The sequence below is a fragment of the Castor canadensis genome, chromosome 1 (genome assembly GCF_047511655.1).
Source record: "Castor canadensis chromosome 1, mCasCan1.hap1v2, whole genome shotgun sequence".
Taxonomy (NCBI): Eukaryota; Metazoa; Chordata; class Mammalia; order Rodentia; family Castoridae; genus Castor; species Castor canadensis.
This window is the reverse complement of record NC_133386.1, coordinates 155,068,728-155,088,563: the sequence shown is the minus strand read 5'-3', so window position 1 is coordinate 155,088,563 and position 19,836 is coordinate 155,068,728. Positions and strand designations below refer to the sequence as shown.

Here is a 19,836-nt window from a genome sequence, read left to right as displayed (position 1 = left end):
TGGGCTGGGGCAAGAGTTCCTGGGTGGTAGTGTTTGCACAGCCTGGCAGGGCACTAGCTCACTTTGGGGCAGTCAGTAACCCTGGTGTCTATATTAGGATACTTAATGAGGGCCAGTGAGGATAGACATGGATCAGAGCAGAGTTTTAGAATGCTGAGCCAGAGCCTTTTCTAGGTGTGGGGCTGGGAATCAGCATTTACTCCATGCACTACAGGTGATTTCATAGATGCTGAAAAGTAAAACCATCTCTGGGCTTCACCTTCTGCATCTGTACAATAATGATGCCATTTTCCTCCCTAGTGTTATTTGAGAATTAAAAGTGATAGCTCATCTGGAGCTTTTAACACGCTATTTGGCACATGGTAGGGTATGGGCATTGTGAATCTCTGTCATCACAGGAGGTCATCTATCCGAATTAGTTGGACTGAGCTGGGTGAAGGGTCTTGAGAGAGTAGCAGTAGGGCACAGCTGTCTGTTAATGCCCACTCGGTGACTCAGGATGATCTTAGGGAGTAGGTTCCTGATCTTGTTCTCTCCATGGAGTTCAGGACTGTGCTCTTCTCATCTCTGCCCAAATGATGATGTCAGTGCCAGAGGGAGTCAGTCAGGCTGACTTTGTGAGACCACTGAGTGGGAACTGTGTCTGCCTGAGGATGAGCTGGCAATTCCACATCTCAGAAACCATGACCACTTAGAGGATCTCCCCATGGCAGAGGAGGGTTGGGTGAAGGTTGTTCTGAATGATCGACATTGATGGCCAGAGGCAAGCAGCCTGCAGATCAGTGGAGAGATGGGATTGCTGCTCTGTGTGGGAGAGTGAATGTGTCCTGGCAGACCGTGGTAATGATGAGTAAGTCATGGAGATGTCTGCTGTTGTCTTCTCTGAGCTGGTCCTGGGGGACACCAGTCAGGGCCAGCATTGTAACTCAGTGCCATGAACAGCTCATCAGCTCCCTGGGGACAGTGTTAGGCACAGGGTGGGCCTTCAACCAAACAGGTGTGTTGGTTGATTTAATCTTTGATCTGACCCTCCAGGAGCTAGCTGACAAATGAAGAGAGAGGGTTTGGAGTTGGGAGTAAATGAGTAAATGGGGTTTATGAATGGAGTTGATAAAGGACACAGAGTCAGTGGACAGGGACCAAGAGAAGAGAAATAACTACGTACCTTGGCCAAGAGTGTTTGGAAGGACATTTTTCTCAGCATATTTTGACCCAGGGATTTAAAAAAATAATAAACAGATGAATGCTGTGAAGCTAAATATCTATAATTACTGTACCCATTAATGCATTTCTAAATGGGATTGGTGGTACCTGAAATTACATCCATTACTGAGGCTTTGAATAATCACATTTTTTTTTTAAAAGCTTTGGTGTGCAGGTGGGAGCTGGAGAGAAGACTCAGCTGGCCTCTGCTTCAGCTTTTTCCAACCATTCTCACCTGAGAATGTGTAGATGTGTTTCTGTGTTTGGCACCAGATGGTTTCTGAAACTTGGAGGATATTAATTCTTTCGGGGAGAAGAAGGTGGTTGTCTTCCTGTTCTGTGAACAGATAGCTATTTAAATTAGAACCCAAAGAACACTCTTTGTATTCTAAAAGCAGCATGGGTCTGAGGAGCCCAGGGCTAGAAGGTGTGTGCTGTATTGGGAGGATGATCTCATCTTGTTGGGCCTTGTAAGGCTGTCCTTGGGGAAGGGAGGTCTTGGCTGGTACTGATTACTTCCTAGAGTCGATGGGAATAATGAAGAGTTTGTTCTTGCTCTTTTGAGATCTGTGTTGGGTTTTGCTTGGTTCTGGGGTGCTAGTGAGCTATGGGATGGGGCAGTGGGTCTGCCACACTGAGAAGCCAGTTTGCTTTTGTTGAATCTCTATTCATTTGTTTATTTTACAACTGTTTATCTAGCTGACCGTGCATGCACTAAACTTAACAGACCAGGCTCCTTTAATCCTCCTAAGGTAGGTATTATGATCAACTTTATTTTACAGATGAGGAAACTGAGGCATAGACGTAAGTAATCTTGCACAGGTGTTAGGTTGCAGAGCCAGGTTGCTCAGCAGTCCTCAATTGTGGTTATCATAGTCCCCTGTCTCCTTCTTGTCTTGTCTCTACCATCTTCCCTGAGGAGTTGTACTGTAGAGGCTGTTCCAGTTTGTTTTGGGGGAATGTCACACAGATCACTTAGAGGCTGTGGCTGTGATGAGGGAGGAGAGGGCATGGTGTGGGCTGCTGGAGTAAGATTTAGCAGAATAGGACTCAAGGGAATAAGACTCAGTAGAAGCAAACTGGATGAGACCTCTTGTTGAGTCAGCTCCTGGATAGATGAATTGCCACCTTCTACCCCACATGCACACATAGACTGCAGAGAAGCCCCCTGGGTTTTGCAGTGGGCCCTGAAGGGAAGGTAGTATGGACTATGTTGCACAGGAGCTCAGAGAATGGCTGAGATCACCTGAATTCTGGGGCATCTTGCCCCTTGCCTGTTCAGTGCCAAGTGAGTGGAGGAAACCCACCAGGTAGTTGGGGTTTCCCCTACTTAATCTTCAGTCCTTGCCATATTTGGCAGGCCAAGGGTTCCTGCTAGTAGCATAGGTGCTGGGAGATGAGACAGGCATTCCTAACCCAAACCCTTTGCTTTGGTCTTGTCTGCATTTAGAGGTGGAGTTCCCCCTTCCTTCAGCCCTACCCAAAGTCGAAAGAATATGTTGAAAATAAGCTGCTTTTTATGGTGGAAGGGTCTGGCATCTTGTAAAGGATTAGTGTAAAAATCACTCTAGTGCTTTCTTGTCTGGCCTCCACCTCCATTCCTTCGTTAGCAACTTGTCCATGGATACTTCTGGTGGGAGGAGAGGAAGGCAGGCTGAGGAGTGGAGCAGGGAGAGTGTGGTGGCTTTCCTGTCCTCATCGGCATCTTAGGGCTATTGTGAGGGGGTGGTGATGGGAACAGTGTCAACCTGGGGAGGGAACAGAAGTGTCCTGGCTCAGAAGCAGAACCTCAGGTCAGGGGAAGCACCAGGGTCTAAGTGCTCGTCATGTGGATAAAGGGCTTGCTTATGCCTGGCAGCTCTGGGCTGGAGCCTGGTTGAACTCGAAGCTGGTGTCTGCAGGGGACAGAGCCACTCTGAGATTCAGCTCTTAACTTAGGTGAAACATTCAGTGGCCTGGGAGGCTCTGTCTGGCTGAGGACCTTGAATTGGTGACTTTATTCCTGTTGGTTGGTCTCTGGTTCTCCCTTCCCTGCCTGTCTGAAACCTTTCCAGAACAGGAACTGGATGAGGCCTCAGGCCTATATTCCCTGAGGCTGTCGGAGCTGCCCTGTTGTGTTTTTACCATTGGAAAATCTGATGGACTGTTGTGTTATCTATCTGGTGGGATAGGAGGAGGTACCAACTCTCTCAGAACCTACTGTGTCCTGTGCTGAGGACCTGTGACCTGATTCAGCCTCTCACACATAGCTGTCCCACTCTGACCTTTGATAGAGTGACTGTGGGGTTATGAGTGCTGAGCACACTGGTCTGGGGGTCAGACATTGTGGCTGTAGAACTTGGGCAATTTATTTAACCTATGTAAAATGGAGCAAATGCTGGGTCCCATGGGTCTTTTGTATCAATCAAGCAAGAACAATACAGTTGGGCATGGTGTTTCATATCTATAATCCCAGCACTCTGTAGGCTGAGTCAGGAGGATCATGAGTTTGAGACCAGCCTGGGCTACTTAGTGATACCCTGTCTCAAAAACAAACAAGCAAAAAAGAGCACACGTGTAAAGTATTACTTCCCAGAGCACAGTATGGCTCAATAATTTTTAGCATTTATTTCTATAGACATTAGGTAATTTGTCTTTCCTTTGAAATGGCTATGCTGGTCCAAATATATCTGGGTAATTCCTTGGCTTCAGTCTTATAGGAATCTGATAGATACAGAGGGTGCCTATTTATTTTGTGCAGCTAGCTCAGATTCTCAGTTATTGTCATTTCCTAATAGATAGCATTCGGCTTCTTGATGGTTTAACCAAGGGACTACAACTGTACAGCTTTACTTACTGTTTTTTAACAGAGTTGTATCCTAATTATGACCTTTGCTGTTTATAGGTTATAGATTTAGGCAATCTGGATATAGTCTTAGCAAAAGTCATGTCTGACCTGAGCCTTGCCTTACTTCCTTTTGGCAGGGGGAGAAAATATCCAGTGATAATGGAGAGTGACAGTAGAGGCTGAATTTCGGTTATCATTTCTTTATCCGTTTTTGCTGTGTATCTGGCACCACTTTTGTTATACTCTGGAGGATATCAAGGTGCCCAGGGAACTGTTGAAGCAAGGTGTCCATATGGTTTTGGTGAGGGGATGGGCAGGTGGTGTGTGATTAAGCACCACGGTAAGCAGTATAAATGCTTTCATTGAGTGTGAACCTGGGCACTGTGGATACCAAAAGGAGTAAAGCAGAGTAAGAGCATTGGTCAGCAGAGTGACCCCAGAGGATAGGAGTGAGGGCTCTGGTACAGGATTGCCTAGGCTTGAATCCCAGTCCTGTCACTTGTGTAACCTGGAGCCTCGGCTTCCTCATCTGTAAAACAGGGAAATTAATTGTGATGGAGATGAAAGGAGCTGAAGCAAAGTACTCAGAATAGTCTTCAATACAGAAAGTACTATTGAGTGCGGGCTCTTTATTAGACTAGAATGTTAATCCCATTATAGGAGTTTGGCCTGTGGTGTTCACTGCTTTGTGATTGGCTCCCAGAATGTATCTGGTGCATACATAGCAGGCATTCAGTTAAATGACTGAAAGCATCACTCGTGTCCTCAATGAGCCTGGAGCCTGTGTTCTGGAAGGAAATAGAGGACACTGGGCAAATGATTTGAGAAGGGAGGCATAGGAACTGAGGGTACAGAGGGAGGCTGGCCAGAGAAGGCTTTGAGTAAGGAGGGGAACCAGAGCTGGATCTTGAAAACCAATCAGAGATTCATTGGGGGTGTTGGGGGTAGCAGCATAGGCAGAGCTGTGTGAGAGCATGACATGTTTTGGGGTCACTGGAAGAGGGGAGGCTGCAGAATGGTCACTCAGGAGCTGGAGCTCCATTCTGTGGGCCATATGGATCCCGGAAGGGGCTTCAGCAGGGTTGTCCACCCAACCCATCAGCTTATCGTGGCTGTGGGGTAAAAGAGGAGGTATGCTACGCGTGTCAGTCATTTATATCCACTGCCCTGCGGCTAGAGGAAGTAGGTTGGAACATGTCAGCGATCCCACCCAGCAGAAGAGAGTTGGCCTCCAAAGAGAAGAAGGCAGGTAACCCACACCATGGCCTGGCAGCACTCCTGTGTTAAAATAGAAGGGATGGAGATAGAGAGGGTGGTGTGAGTGTCTGAGGGGTGGCCTATTTAAAACCTGACCCTTGGCAGTGTGACAGCTGCCTTCACTTTCACTCAAAGGCCGGAGTCTTCTAGGCCTCCTTCCCTCATTCTTCCCCAAGCACTTAGTCCTGTCACCTGCTGATGAGGAGGTCTGGTCCCAGGTCTTTGCACTTGGTGCTTCTAGGGGAAGGGTGTGGGGCCATTAGTAATCAAAAGTGAGGGAAAGATGCAGGATTCACATTAGTGAAACATGTTTTCATTGACGCCAATTGAAGACTTTGAGGAAAAATCTTTTTTATATTTAGGCTTTTGTTCCTTGCAGTTTACAATAGTTCCCCATAGACTTAATTATCTATTTCTCACACCCTTTTATTTGTTTTCCTTCCTCCCTTCCTTAAACCCACCCAGAGACACTAGAAAAGTAGCCTTATGTTCCTTTGCTCTGTCCTGAGTTCCTGGAAACCTTTGGGACTCATTTCTACAGCCGATCACTTATATGAAGTTTCTGCACAAGGTCCTGTGTAGGACTTTTAAACTTTAACTGAGGTTGTGGGTGTGACAGAAGTTTTGTCAAAATGACATTTACAAGCATGTGAAATGGAACCATCTTACACCATTGGACCTGGTGCTGTTTTTCTGGTCTGTAATGCTGTCAAGAGGGTGCCCAAAGACAAGAAAGGAAGCAATGTCCCAGGTTTCTGTACTTACTAACTGCTGCTTATGCAGCACCTACCCTGTGCTCCCTGGTTCTAAGCACAGCGCAGGGAAGTGGGTGCTGCCAGTAGGGAGAGAGCAGAAATCTCCAGAGGTGACCCATGGATGCTGATTGCTTCTGGTGGACCCAATCCTGAGGATATGCTTACAGTGCTGAGCCTCTCAGGAGCATGGCAGAAGAGAGAAGGGCATGCCAAGGGTGTTCCTGATGCTTGAGCTTGCTTCCATGCAGGGCAAGTGGGGAAAGGTGGACACAGTGGGAGGGTGAGGTGCTGGTATGGAAGAGGATTCACTCAGATTATAACATATATCACTTACAGGCCTGGAGGGAATTTCACAGCACCTTATCATGGCCAAGACTTTTTGCACATTATTTGCATTTTGTAGATGAGGGCACACAGGCCCAGGGAGGCTGTGAGTCCACAGTCAAACGACTTAAGAATGAACAGTGTGTATTGCTTCTTGGCCTTTTGGCTAAGATCGAGTGTAGTATCTGTTCTTACAGTTTAATATCTGATACGTCCTCTATCCGAGGACAATATATTAAGCGGATTTTTGGAACAGGGAGATGGAATAGGAGCTTGCTCCGTCCACTCCACGCATCGACTTGGTATTGCAGTACCTCCAGGAACCGTGCACCAAAAAAAAAAAAAATGAAGAATGAACAGTGTACTCTAATTCCAGGCCCGTCAGCTAGCTTTTCCATATCATGGTCCATACATTAATTCATTTAAACCTCACGAGAGTGCCACAGTTGGTGTGTTGTGATTCTCATTCACATGTGTGGGGCTGAGCACAGATCCAGAGTCCACAGCCAGGAGGTGGTAGAGCCAGGGTTTAAAACCAGCTCACTAGGCTGTCCCACTGGGCTTCCTCAGGAAGGAGCTCGTCTTTCCACCTAGAAAAGCCAGGAGCAGTCTGCCCTGAGCCACCATATGGGCCATCAAGAGGTGTGTGGGGGGGGTGAAGGGTGGGGAGTCCTGTAGGAGAGTCCTCTTCCCAGCCAGGTCTGAGGGCTTCCTTCTCTCCCTTCCCGCATAAGCATGGCTTCCTGCCTACTGCTCTATAGGGATGCAGCTCCCAGACCTGCACACAAGGCAGAGGCTTGGGGCCTAGATTCACTTTGTCTTTTGCTCTGCCCAGTACCAGAACAAGGATCTGGTAATGTCCAGGAGTTCTGGCATCGGCACATTCCTGGGGAATATTTCCTTATTTTTGAGACAGGCTGGCCTCAAACTCAAAATCCTCCTGTCTCAGCCTCCTGAGTACTGGGATTACAACCATGTACCTCCATGCCTGCCTCCTCCCCCCCCAGGGAACTTTTGAGATCCTATCAGAGCAGTATTCTGATAGGATTTTTAATGTATCCAGAACCATACACCTCTCATGACCTCCACTGCTACCATCCTAGTCCAGGCCACTGTATTTGTTGCCTGGATAATTGCAGTACTTTCCTAACTAGTCCTATGCTTTTCTCCCCATCCTCTACAGAGCAGCTGGAAGGATTGCTTCTCTGTGGGAGTTGGATTAAGTCATCTCTCAGTTCAAGCCATCTAGGGGCTTCCATCTTACACACAGTGGAATCTAAAGTCCTTACAGGCTTCACCCCCACCCCATTATCTCTCCTACACCTTTCTTCCTGCTGCTGTTTCTCAAACTTGCAAAGAGCAACCAGTCCTCGGGCCTTTGCACTTACTGTTCCTGCTGTCTGGAATGTTTCCCTTCAGATATTCCCATGGCTGCTGCTTCCTCCAGCTCTCTGCTCAGATGTCACCTTTTCAAGGCAGCCTTTCTTCCTCTTCTCCTCCTTCTGTACAGGGGTTTGAACTCAGGGTCTCATGCTTGCTAGGCAAGTGCTCTACCATTTGAACCACTCTGCCAGCGCTATTTTGTGTTAGGTATTTTTGAGATAGAGTCTCAAGGACTATTTGCCCAGGCTGGCTTTGAACCACGATTCTCCTGATCTCTGCTTCCTGAGTAGCTAGGATTATAGGCATGAGCCACCACTGCCCAGCAAGGTAGGCTTTCTTGATCCTGACCCCCAGCACACTCTCTCCCTTAGCTCTACTTTCTTTGTCTTTAGGGTTTCAACCTGACCCAGATAGATGTAAATTTATCTTTTCCCTCAGATTTATCACCATGAACATAAGGAACTGTGTACCTGTTTTGTCCAAGTGCCTAGAATAGAGGTTGGGATAAATAGATGCTAAGAAAATAATTGAATCAATTTATTAAATAGATAGGTGAACTCTGAGTTATTCTCTCCATGGAACTCTGCCCAAGAAGCTAGTCAGCTACTGAAAGATACTACCCCGTGTCAGAGGGAGCCTAGCCTGGGAGTTCCAGAGGCAGAGGAACTGGCTGTGAGTACTCTGGCTCAGGGATCCCCAGAGCTGGCTTCTAATCACCCCTTCTGAGGAATTACCTGAAAATAGATGTTTTCTATTTTGCCTGCCACAAATGATCACAATGGATTAAAGCGGGTTGGTTTGCCAGCTAACTGTTGGATGCATCTGAATGCCCAGTGAGTTCTAGAGCTATATATACTCATGTGGCCAGAAGAGACAACCACTGTGCTCTTATGTGTCTTCCCATGAGCAGTAGCTGAGTCATTCTTAGCAGTGCGATTCAGGTTCTGAGATACAATAGACTAGAAAGAAAAAAAAAAAAACAACCAATAAAAAATACCTGACGTTGAGTGACTGGTTATTGCAGGTAGTGCACAGCTGCAGTGTTTATGTAGTTATCTGACTGAACCATATTACCATCTTGAGGCTGATGATCATGTGCCCATTTGGTGCGATGGGGGTTAAGTCTCAGAACTGATGAAACCAAGGCTGTCAGGGACTGCAGTGACATGAGAATACAGGGAGAGACTCTAAAGAGGAACTTAAAAGCAGGCCATAAAGGGCTGTTAGTATTTGGGTCACTGGAACAGTGTGGCTTCAAGCAATGGCACAGATGGTGAAATATGAGTGCTCTACAAGGTTTTGAAATGGCCTATCTATGAACAGGCATGTCTTTCTTTTTCCTATTATTAATTATGTGGAATCAGGGGCAGGATGTTTTTATTGAAGCCCTAGTGAGCTGGGGGACTCTTGAGAAACCCTGGCATCTTCCTCCCCTTCATAGCATCTATGCTATCTTGGTGTCACCAGTGACCAGCTTAGTCAATACTCTTCTGAGGACACACAGCTCAGCCCTGATCTAGGAGCAGCTGAAAGCAAAGCCCACCAGCCCGGGCTGTTTGGGGAGGACAGCCAGTGCTATGTCCTGGGTAGTGGGGGACAGTGTTGGCATAATTCTGTGCTGCAAGTCCTTGTGAAGCAAATACTTCCTGTTGCCCAGCCCAGGCTGATGGGATTGGAGCTGCTGAGAGAGGGCAGGAGAGGTGCCTGTCTTCTTGGAGTCAGTTTAATTAACTTGTTCTTAAACTCACTCATCCATCATCATTTAATTGCTCCTACTCTGTGCCAGGTGGCACCATGACAGGTTCTGGGGCTACAAAACCAAGGAAATTGGGAAGGAATTCTAGTGTGGGGAGATAAATCAAGGATGATATTCAGTGTGCCGATGACTGTGGGACAAGAAAACAGGGTGGTTATATAGTATGGCACCCAAGGCCACAAAACTTTGGGTTGACCTTGAGTTCAAATCTCATCCCAGCTGACCACTTACCAGCTTTGATTTCGGGCAAGTTCTCGGTCTGGGTGAGATAATTACATACTTTATCTCATATCGCTCAAATCAGTCTTGGTGAGGTAAAAAAAATTTTCCATTCTGTAGCTGAGGAATTTGAAACCTAAAGAATTTGTCCAGGGTCTCAGTCAATAAGTGGTGGGACTAGGATTCCAATCCAGGTCCCGCTCTGGAGTTCCTGCACTTCCTGCTCCAACATTATGAAGAGGACGGGCTTTGTCCATGTGTCCTGAATGACCAGAGCCCCAAAAGGGATGCAGCTTTGGGACACAGATTAATGGACATGGCTTCATAGAAGCCTGTAGACAACCTTCATAGACAGGATGATATGGCTGGGTAGAATGCTAATTTTGTTTAAGGCTGCATTAAAGGAAGTGTTGTCCTCATAACACAATAAGTGACAGTACTGATCTCTTCTGGAGAGATCACAGTTGGAGCATGGGGACCCATTGTGGAACCATCCTTTTAAGAGGGATGTGGTCATTTTAGACCTTCCAAAGGGATGGCTGTGCTAAGCAGTGGAAACCTGTCTCCTGAGGAACTGCTGAGGAAACTGGGGGTATTTTACATGGGGAAGAGCAGGCTCAAAGGGACAGGAGGCCTGTTTGCAAATATCCGAAGGGAAGTCCCACAGAAGAGTCTCATTGCCTCTGAAAATTACAGGGAGAAAGGTTTTAGCCCCAGGTTTACAACAGATCTTCTTGAAATATCTTCGTAGGTAGTGAGTTCACTATCAACATAGGTAATCAAGCATGGCATGGAGGTAGCAGAGAGTGTAAATGCCCTTTGCCATTCTTCTGGTAGAGCCCCCGACTGGGACTGTCCCTCTGCTACTCTGGGTGGTATTCCACAGGCTCCTCAGGAGAGGATATTTGATTGTCCTTCCAAGCTCACATCTCTGGGAGCCTGTTTGCATAATCTCTTACGTGTGTGTGTGTGTGTGTGTGTGTGTGTGTGTGTGTGTGTGTGTGTGTGAGAATACAGGGTTATAATTTGAATTAGAAGATCTGGGTTTGAGTCCTGGCTTTTCTCCTTAGAGCTGTGTGGTCTTGTGGTCTTAGGTAAGATTTGCACTCTCAGTAAAATAAAAAGAGGATCATTTCAGCCCCTTCCCTGTGGGACTTTTGTGAGGTAGTGAATGAGAAAGCCTTCGCTAAGGAGAGAGAGCACAAACACTTTTTATTAATAGGCACAGTTCTGGCCACTAGGCCAGACTTTGCTCAGAGAAACCAGCACCTGTTATGTGCTAGGTGTTTATAGAGGATGAACAGTGTTTTAGCTCTAGGCTTGGGCAAAGCCCTCTGAGATGTGTTGTGATAAAATAACTTCCGAGACTTTGGACTTTTGCAATCAGTAAGAGAATTCCCTTCTCTCAAGGGCAGTTGAGCACGGGAGGAAGGAGAGACTGAGACTGGTGTTGAGAGGGGAGGGCCCAGGAAGCCTTCATGAGGTTACAGCAGAAGCAAAAGCCTGGGGAGGGCAAGGGTGAGTGTGGGGTAAAAATGCCATGGGGGAAGAGAATAAGACTGGAGCTGGGTACGGAATTTTCCTGAGGAAATAGGGGTGTTGTCCTCCCTGGGAGACCTAGTTCTGATGCTTGCATCTTTTTGGTAGTTAAAAGAGATTAGATTTAATGCAGTTTGCTAATGAAACTTGGGTCATAAACATGCAGGCAGGGCAAGGTGAAAAGTTCCTGGGAGGCAGCTTCCTTTCATTTCCCAGATGTAAGTGAAGCCCAGAGATGGGAAGGCAGCTTTCCAGCAAGGGTAGGAAAAGCCAAGGTTAGAAACTTGCAGCTTAGTCCCTTCCCAGACCTGGTCTGCTCAGAAGTCACTTTTCGTAGTATGCCTCCAGCCAAGCTGTTCAATCTTACGGAGAAGGAGGAGGGAGCAAAAGTTGTATTTATCAAAGGGGCTGGTTGGGCAGGTCTCCTTTGCAAAGCCAGAGGCCAGAGTGGAGGCCAAGGTCTGCCCAGCTGAGTCCTGGTGGGTGGAGTCAGGCCTTGGCCAGTGACTAGCTGGGGGAGCTTTTGATTAGGGTGACCACTGGTAGGACATAAGGTTTTCTGAGACATGGCCCCTGAGAGCAGTGAGCTGAACAGATTAGAGCCCACACATTCTTTCTCAAGAGATTAGGGCCATGAGAGATTAGGTGATAGACAGGAGGCGGTAGGAGGCCTTTAAATTTCCCATTTGGGGCAATTAACTTGATGGATTGTAAAACAGCTCACTACTTCCTCTCCCTGCTCCCTGCTTGGTCTGGGCAGTAGGACTAGTTGAGAATGTGTTGGAGACGATCCTCCTCATGTCCTGCATTTCCTGTTTAGGCATCTTGTTAAAACCTGCCCTAGGCAGGGGCTGGACCTGTCCCTGTCCTGCCTACCCTTCTGATATGATGAAGAGCCCACAGTAGCTGCTTTATAAATTCTTGTAGAGCTGGTAGGTATCTAATGGGAGCCTTTCCAGCAAACTGTTAGCTGAGAATGGGCTTGTGGTTGCCACTCTGGTTTATAGATATATCTGAGCCCCAAGACTGAAGTTATCTGCCCATGGTTAGTCAGTTTGTTGCTGACAGCTGGGACTCTAGCCAGGTTTCTCCACTCCAGGGCCCTTCCCACTTCTGGTGTGCTCAAAGTGAAAGTGAAATAGTGATTTTCTGTGTTTCTCCTCTTTGACTTCTTCATTGCCCAGCCAGTCACGGGGATTCCTTCTTTGGAGATTGTGCACAAGTTGGCGCTGCTCTGCTAGCATCTCCCCCTGGCATTTTTTCCACATTCCACAAGGGCTTTGATGGGGCTGTGCTTCTCCTACATGCTCATGAGTGTCTTTGGGCTCAGTGGGCTCCTCTGTTCTCTGTGGAGTCTGGCACTATGATTGGTTACAGACTATGATTTGTAAAGGATGCCCCTCTCTGGATGCTCCCTGGATGCCCTGCCTTACCACTTCTGGATTGGTGGAGCTGATCCTGATTGGTGTCCTGCCTTCCCACCAGGGACCAAAGACCTCACCTTAATGTGCCCCCTGATTAGGGGCTTTCCCAAGCATTCTAACTTGGACTTCTCTTTATGTGGTCTTTGCCTGTCAAATCACCATTCCCCTTGGCCTGGACACTCTTGTCCTGGCACTGTCTTGTGTCTGCGTCTTTGCTTTTACAGTTCTCCATCATCAGCAGTGTCCCCTTTCCATGCAGATAGCACCCATGCATTCTTTAAGACTCAGTCTTGACCTGTGAACCTTCCCTGACCTCCCACTACCCAGGCATTGGGACATCCCTTTGTTGGTGCTTTCATTCATTTATTTACCTATTATTCAATGAGAAGCTTTTCTGAGCCTGATCATGCTCTTAAGTGCTGGGAAGTACAGCAGCAAGCACATGAAGGTGTCCATGTTTACAGAGCTTGGATGCTACTGAACACATCATACCACCTCAGTGTTCGTTCTCTCTCTCGCTCTGTCTCTCTCCTCTACATTAGCCTGTGAATTCTCCTTATTTTGTGACTCTCTCTCTCTCTCTTGGCCTGGAACTTGCTATGTATCAGGCTGACCTCAAACTTGCAATCTTCCTGCCTCATCCTCCCAAGTGGTGGGATTACAGATGTGTAATCCCACCATACTTGACTTCTCCTTGTGTTTTATTCATGCATATCTCTATCCCCAGCATGTCTGGCAAAAGAAATAAAAAAACTTAATGTTGAATGAATGAATTGATGAGTGAGTAGGTTTCTGCCTTCCTCTCCCTTCCAGCCTATCTCTAGGGTGTGACCATCTAGTTCCTGGTGTGCAGTCTTCCCTGCCCTCCACCCCACAGCTCTCTTCCCCTGGCATTCCCAGCATTGTATGTGCTGCTCACATGACTGTCCCACTTCGTATGTATTACGCTTTTTTGTGTCTGCACCTTCTCCTTTTCCCTCTCCTGGTTGTAAATTTCTTCAAGGCAGGGTCTATTTCCAGTTCAATTTTATGTGCTTGAAATGTCTGTCCATTCTTGTGTTTAGTAAAATGAAGAGCACTATAGGAAGCAGGTGTGGAAAAACAGACCAAGTGCCTAGGAGTGGGCCAGTTTATTCACAAACATCTGGTGAGCTCCTGCTGTGTGTATTAGCCCTGGGCCAGGTGTTGGGCCTGTCTAGTTGGGCAGAGTGGAGACCTTTGCCTCAAGGAGCCACATGCAGATAGGAAGAGGGGGTGCCCAAGCCCACTGGCAACCAAGACACTTGAGTTGTAGGTGATGCCTAGATCTTTCCTTTTGATTAAAGACAATGCCACCACAGAATTCAGAGGGGGTATCAGGCAGGCTTGGATTTTAATCTCATTTCTGTTCCTTGCCAGCTGTGACAGTTTACTTTTCTGAGCTTCAGTTTTTATGGTGAATGCTGTGGGAAAAAAAAAACAGCAGGGAAAGGGATCAGGAGTCTGGCTGTGGGAATCAAGAGGTCAGAGGAGGCCTCCCTGAAGAGATAACATTTGATAGAGATCTGATCAAATTGTGGAGATATCCAGGCAGACCATTTCATGCAGAAGGAACAGCAAATGCAGAAGCCCTGAGGCTGGAGTGTACTTGTGTACTTAGCATGTGGAGGAAGCAGCAAGGTGGGCTGGGTAGCCAGAGCTCAGGTGTAGGGGTCTGAGAAGTGTGTGTGGAGGTGGTATACAAGCTTTGACTTTGGCCTTCACTCTGAGTCAGGTGGGAATCCACCTCAGGACTTTGAACAGAGGAATATCATTTGAGTTAGAAGAGGAATGATCCGGTTGTTGAACATAGAATAGATAGACTAATCAAAGACAATGTAGATAGCATGCTTAGCACGGTGGCTAGCATGAAATAAGCCTTTATCAATGAAGTTTTGTTCTTTATGATAGTAATATTACCAAAGATTGACTGATGTGCCTGCTAGTCTTGTTCTGGGCTCTCATCCCATCTTCCCTCTGCCTTTCCAAAAGCCGCAGCGTCTGGATGTTTTCTCCCTGGAGAGCACAGGAGCCTGGGCTGGGGGGTGAAGAGGGAGGAATTAACTGATTCTCTGACTGTTCCTTTCTTGATCTTCTGTTCTGTAATCATGGTGGTGGTAGAGGAATAGATGCAGGAGAAAAGTTATGACCTCCACAAACCTAGGAAATCAGAAGCCGCCCCAGGTAACACCAAGTCAGCTGCTCCATGGAATTTCCATTTCTGCTTCTCCCTTCTCCTGGTTGCCTAGGATTCTCAGGAAGGACTGGAGTTGTACCTCCACTGCTGCTCCCCTCTTCCTAGGACTTCCCATGAGCATTCCTTCTCCCTTCCTCCATCTATACACTCTTAGGACTTCATGGAAAGGCCTTAAGTCCCTGATGTTGTCTCTGATGCTGTTTACCTTGTCATCAGATACAGACACATCTTTGGCAGCAGAGCTGACAAGCTGCCAATGCTTGATTGCTTTGGATGACAGGAAGAGCTCACTACTTGACAAGGCAGCCACTCCTGTCATTGTCTCATTCTCATTGGCAGGAAGTTCCATTTTAGGTTGAGTTGAAATCTCTGCCTCATCTCACCCATTGCTTTTAGTTCTGAAACAGAGGGAGTCTTTTATACTCCTCCTCCTTTAGGAAACAGTTTCCTAGTTTCCCAAGAGGCTCTGTTCAGTTCTTGCTCAGTTTTTCAGGGTGATCCTGTGGGTGGGTGGATGGGAGTGGTCCTGGAAGGCTCTATAGTAGAATCCATGATGCTTGAGTGGGGTCAGGCCTTTGAGTCAAAAGGTAGGATAGTATCTTTAAGTGGTGTGCAGAGTCTAGCAATTCTAGATACTTGAGCATCATTGGAATAGTCAGTGTGTGTGTGTGTGTGTGTGTGTGTGTGTGTGTGTGTGTGTGTTTATGAGAGAGAGAGAGAAAGAGAGGTGGGTGAAGCTGAGTGGTTATAGAGGTGGACTAGAAGCAGAGCATGAAGAACCACCTGTGCCCTGCCAAAGGTTGAAGACCCAAGGTCAGAGGGCTGCCTCGAAGAGTGAATCTGGTTTGTTTGGGCCCTGCTACCATGGGTTTTATACCTCATATAGAACTGATGAATGGGTTTCCAAGCACCACTAACTCTCCTTCCTGCTCTGGTTTGGAGTTACTGACTAAACCTATACTTGGTACCTCTGCAGAGTGGAGCTGGGACGAGTCAGCATGTTGAATGTGCACATTCTAGACATTCCATTTCTGAGCTCAGCATGGGTGAGCAGGGTCTAGGCCCCTGCCTCTGGAGCACCACTTCCCTAGGTTGTGTGGGAGCTGTGGTGCTGCAGCAGGAGCCCGTTGGCTGGCCTCAGTTTGCCTCTGTCTCACAGTTGGCTGGACACACAGACCTGTCTCTGCCCTGCAGAGTTTTTGATTTGTGCAGAGAATCTGCATTAATAGGAGTCTGGACTCAAGCCTTTGGCCAAACATTCCAAATTCTTTGGGTAGAAAGATTTTCTAAAGGGGCTTGGGACCCTTCCAGGGCTTAACAGTTTCTGTTTATGCCCCACGCAGACATCTATTTGTATCTGATTTTTATATATTCCCCAGAGCACTTTCCCAGCACTGTGGGGGAGGCCTGTCCCTCCAGGTCTGGCCAGATCATTAGGGCGCTTCTGTAAGACAGGCCTCACACTGCTGGCATACGGAATGTCCTCCAACCACTGTCTGTCCTTCCCTGGTGTCGTGCATGCTGAAGGGCCGAGGGTGGAGTGCGGCTTTTTGTTTTGATTTCAAATAAGGGCAACGTGGATAAACAGAGCGGCATTTCTGGTGCCACTGGGGAGAGCCAGGACCCCACATTCCAGCTCCATGACGACAGGGTTTTTCATTGCCGCTCACTGGGTTATGGGCAGCGGCAGTTTGGAGGAGACAATGGTGGCTCTGTTGAAATGCTATGGCCAGACTCTGTCAGAATGCATTTTAATTGAACATTTTCCACCCTGAGATCTGTGGGGATCTGGTGGCCCTCATTTGTTCATTTTCTCTTTGCAGCTTCTAAGCCAGGTTATTGAAACTCCTTTCCCCCTTCTCTGCCTACTTACTGTTAGTCTTGGGGAAAATGGTGTTTCTGGCCTGAGGTGGTTTGCATTTGACTGATTGGCAATTGTGAGAGAAAAGGTTAAAGGAAGCAGGTGACAGCTCTGTAGCCTGGCCTGGAGAGGGGGCAGCAGGGGCAGCAGGTGTTTCAGAAAGCTCTTCTCCCTTGGGGACCTGGACTGTCAGGTGGTCAGGAGTGCCTGCTGGCTGTAAAGTCAGACTAACTAGGTTGGAATCCTGGTGGCAACACTTCCCATGAACTCATGCCTCAGTTTTACCATGTGCAAATTGGGTACAATAATATTGTTCAACTCATAGAATCGTCATTAGAATGAAATGAATTTGATTTTTTTTTTTCAGTACTGGGGCTTGAACTCAGGGTCCACACTTGAGTCACTCCACTAGCCCTTTTTTGTGATGGGCTTTTCGAGATAAGGTCTCATGAACTATTTGCCAGGGCTGGCTTCAAACTGCGATCCTCCTGATCTCTTCCTCCTAAGTAGCTAGGATTACAGGCATGAGCCACTGACACCCAGCAGATTAAATGAATTTAACATAAAGAAACAAGGATAATATTTGGTTTACAGTGAACCAAATAAATGCATTTATCATTACATTATGTCATTTTAATGTTATGTCCTGATTGTTATTAATATTACATTTACCTTGCAAGGGCTTCAAGTGATACTGCAAGAGGAACAGAGTAACATTCTTTTTTGTTTTTTGGTTTTTTTTTTTTTGAGGCAGGGTGTTCCTGTATAACCCAGGCTGTCCTCAAACTCACTCTGTAGCCCAGGCTACCAGGATTGCTTCGTGAGAGATGGCCATGGATCCCGGGAGGCAGACTGGTCAGGGGAGTGTTTGGGAGTCTATCCCCAGTGGACCCAGCCTGTGTAGGAGCCCACTTGCCAGACCTCCTCTGTGGAGTTAGATTTCATTTGCATCCTGGCTCCACTACACGTTTGTAGCCCTAGTTATGCCCTAACTACAGCACCTGTCCCGCAGGCTTGCTGAGCAGTTCCCCTATTACTGTGAACAGCGTCTGGCTTACTTTGAATGCTCTGCGTACATGAGTTCTCTGGCTATTGCAATTCTTTCTAAAGGCCTGATGAGCATTGTTTGTTTGGGGTAGCTCTCTTTCTAGGCTTAACACTAAACTGAGTTCCTTTGGGGGAGCCAGGAACGGAGGAAGATCAGGGGATGAGTGAGGTCTAAGAAGAGATCCTTTGTCATGCCTAGTACTTCCTGTGGCTTTAACCATTGCTGTCTATCATAGCCATTTCTGCCTCCCTCCAGTCTATTCCTGACAGGACCTCTTGCTTCTCAGACACCAAGTGCACTCTGCAATGTGGCCATTCCTCGTGATGTCAGCTGGGTGGCAGACACAGAGTAACTTCATAAGATGTGGAGACCTGACCCATGCACACAAATCTCCTTGCTTCTGAAGTACTTGCCTGCCTGTGAATGGGTAATAAGGTATCCAAATGATGAGAAATATGTACATACCAAAGAGAATTGCTCTCACTGCAGATTAGCCAGAGAAAACAATTTCTGCTCAAGAAGAGGAAATGGTTTTTTTTTTCTTTTTTTATTCTGTGGACTATATAGAGTCAAATTCTCATAGATTTAGTATCTTGCAAGTGCTTCTCATAGAAAACAATGAAAATGGTAAAGGCCTTATAAAAAGAAAGGGATGGTGATACATATGATTCCTGCCACCTTAGTTCTGATTATTGGGCTTAATAGTTAAGAGAGGTGGGGTATTTTCCTGGTTATGTTGCCAGCTAAGCAAGTGACCCAGAGCATGTTGGGCCTAAGATTCTGTACCTATGACATGAAATAATTGTTTAGTTGTGCCTACCTCCCACAGGTGTTTTCAGGAACTAAAAATCAGACATTCTGATGTGTTCTCATTTGTTCATTCATTTAATCAACCTTTGCTAGACCTACTGTGTCCCAGAGTTAGGTACCCAAGGATGTATAGAATAAGGACTTTCCCTCCTGGAACCCAGAGATGGCAGTAGGGGTGGGGTGTAAATTGACGGACGCAAACATGACAGTGTGGCATGTAGAGGCACTTTGGTACTTCACTCTGGGAGGCTGGGGAGGGGAACAGGGATGGCTTCCCAGAAGAGGTGGCTAGATGAGAAAGGGAGGGGCTCAAGGTAGAGGCAAGTGCTCTTGGCACTATGAAAATATGTTGAGTGTGAAGATGGGGTTCTAGGGTATGTGGGGAAGAAACTACCTTGGGGTAGGTTAAGGGTTGGCCCTTGCCCTAATGGTGCTGGGGTGGGGGCAGAATGATTTGAGGCAATGGAGTATAGAATCAAGTTGGTATTTCACAAATCTGATTCTGGTTACTGTGGGGAAGAAGACCCGGCCAGTGGCAAGGAGATCTGCTAGAGAACTATTGTGATGATTTTTTTTTTTTTTAAAGACAAGGTCTCACTATGTAGTCTAGGTTAACCTTGACTAGCCTGACCTCTCGATCCTCCTGCCTCAGTGTTCTGAGTGCTGGGATTACATGTGTGTACCCCCACCTCTGGCTCCTCTGACAGTCTAAATGAGAGCTAGTGCAGGTCTGAACTGAGGCAGGGGTGTGCATGGAAGAACAGGGGAGGCACATTTATGTATGTACATGTGTACATATTTGAGAAAGGGAAAAACTCTGTGTATGCACATTGGATAATTTTATTGTTTATTGAAGTAATAAAAAATACATGACAATAGTAGTGATGACAAAGTAAATGGTGCTGCAGATCTGTCTTTCTGAAGACAATAATATATATGTATATGTAGATATATCTCAAATGGAAAACCATTTGAGTGCAGCATCTAGCCTGCTACCCCTTGGCCATTATTCTTTGACTGATTCTAAAGCCAATCAAGGTTGGACTTGCTTAGGCCTGCTGTACCATTTTTTTCCCTGTGTGACTTTCTGCCTTATGTTACTCTAACTGCTTTGTGTCTGATCTCTGAAAGGAAGGTGCCCCTTCTTGCCTCCCTTGTTTCCCTCAAGCAATAGGAGTTGGTGGCTGCTAATTACTCAGAATTTAATTGAGGGAT

General features: G+C 46.8%; 1 protein-coding gene and 1 non-coding gene across 8 annotated transcripts in view; both read left to right on the top strand.

Moving 5' to 3' along the window:
* Window positions 1–19,836, top strand: part of Plekha7 (pleckstrin homology domain containing A7) — a 208,628-nt gene that overhangs the window by 11,359 nt on the left and 177,433 nt on the right. The window lies entirely within an intron of this gene.
* On the top strand, window positions 6,513–6,702 carry LOC141415788 (U2 spliceosomal RNA). The gene has a single exon (XR_012440752.1). It is a non-coding gene; the product is annotated as a U2 spliceosomal RNA (small nuclear RNA).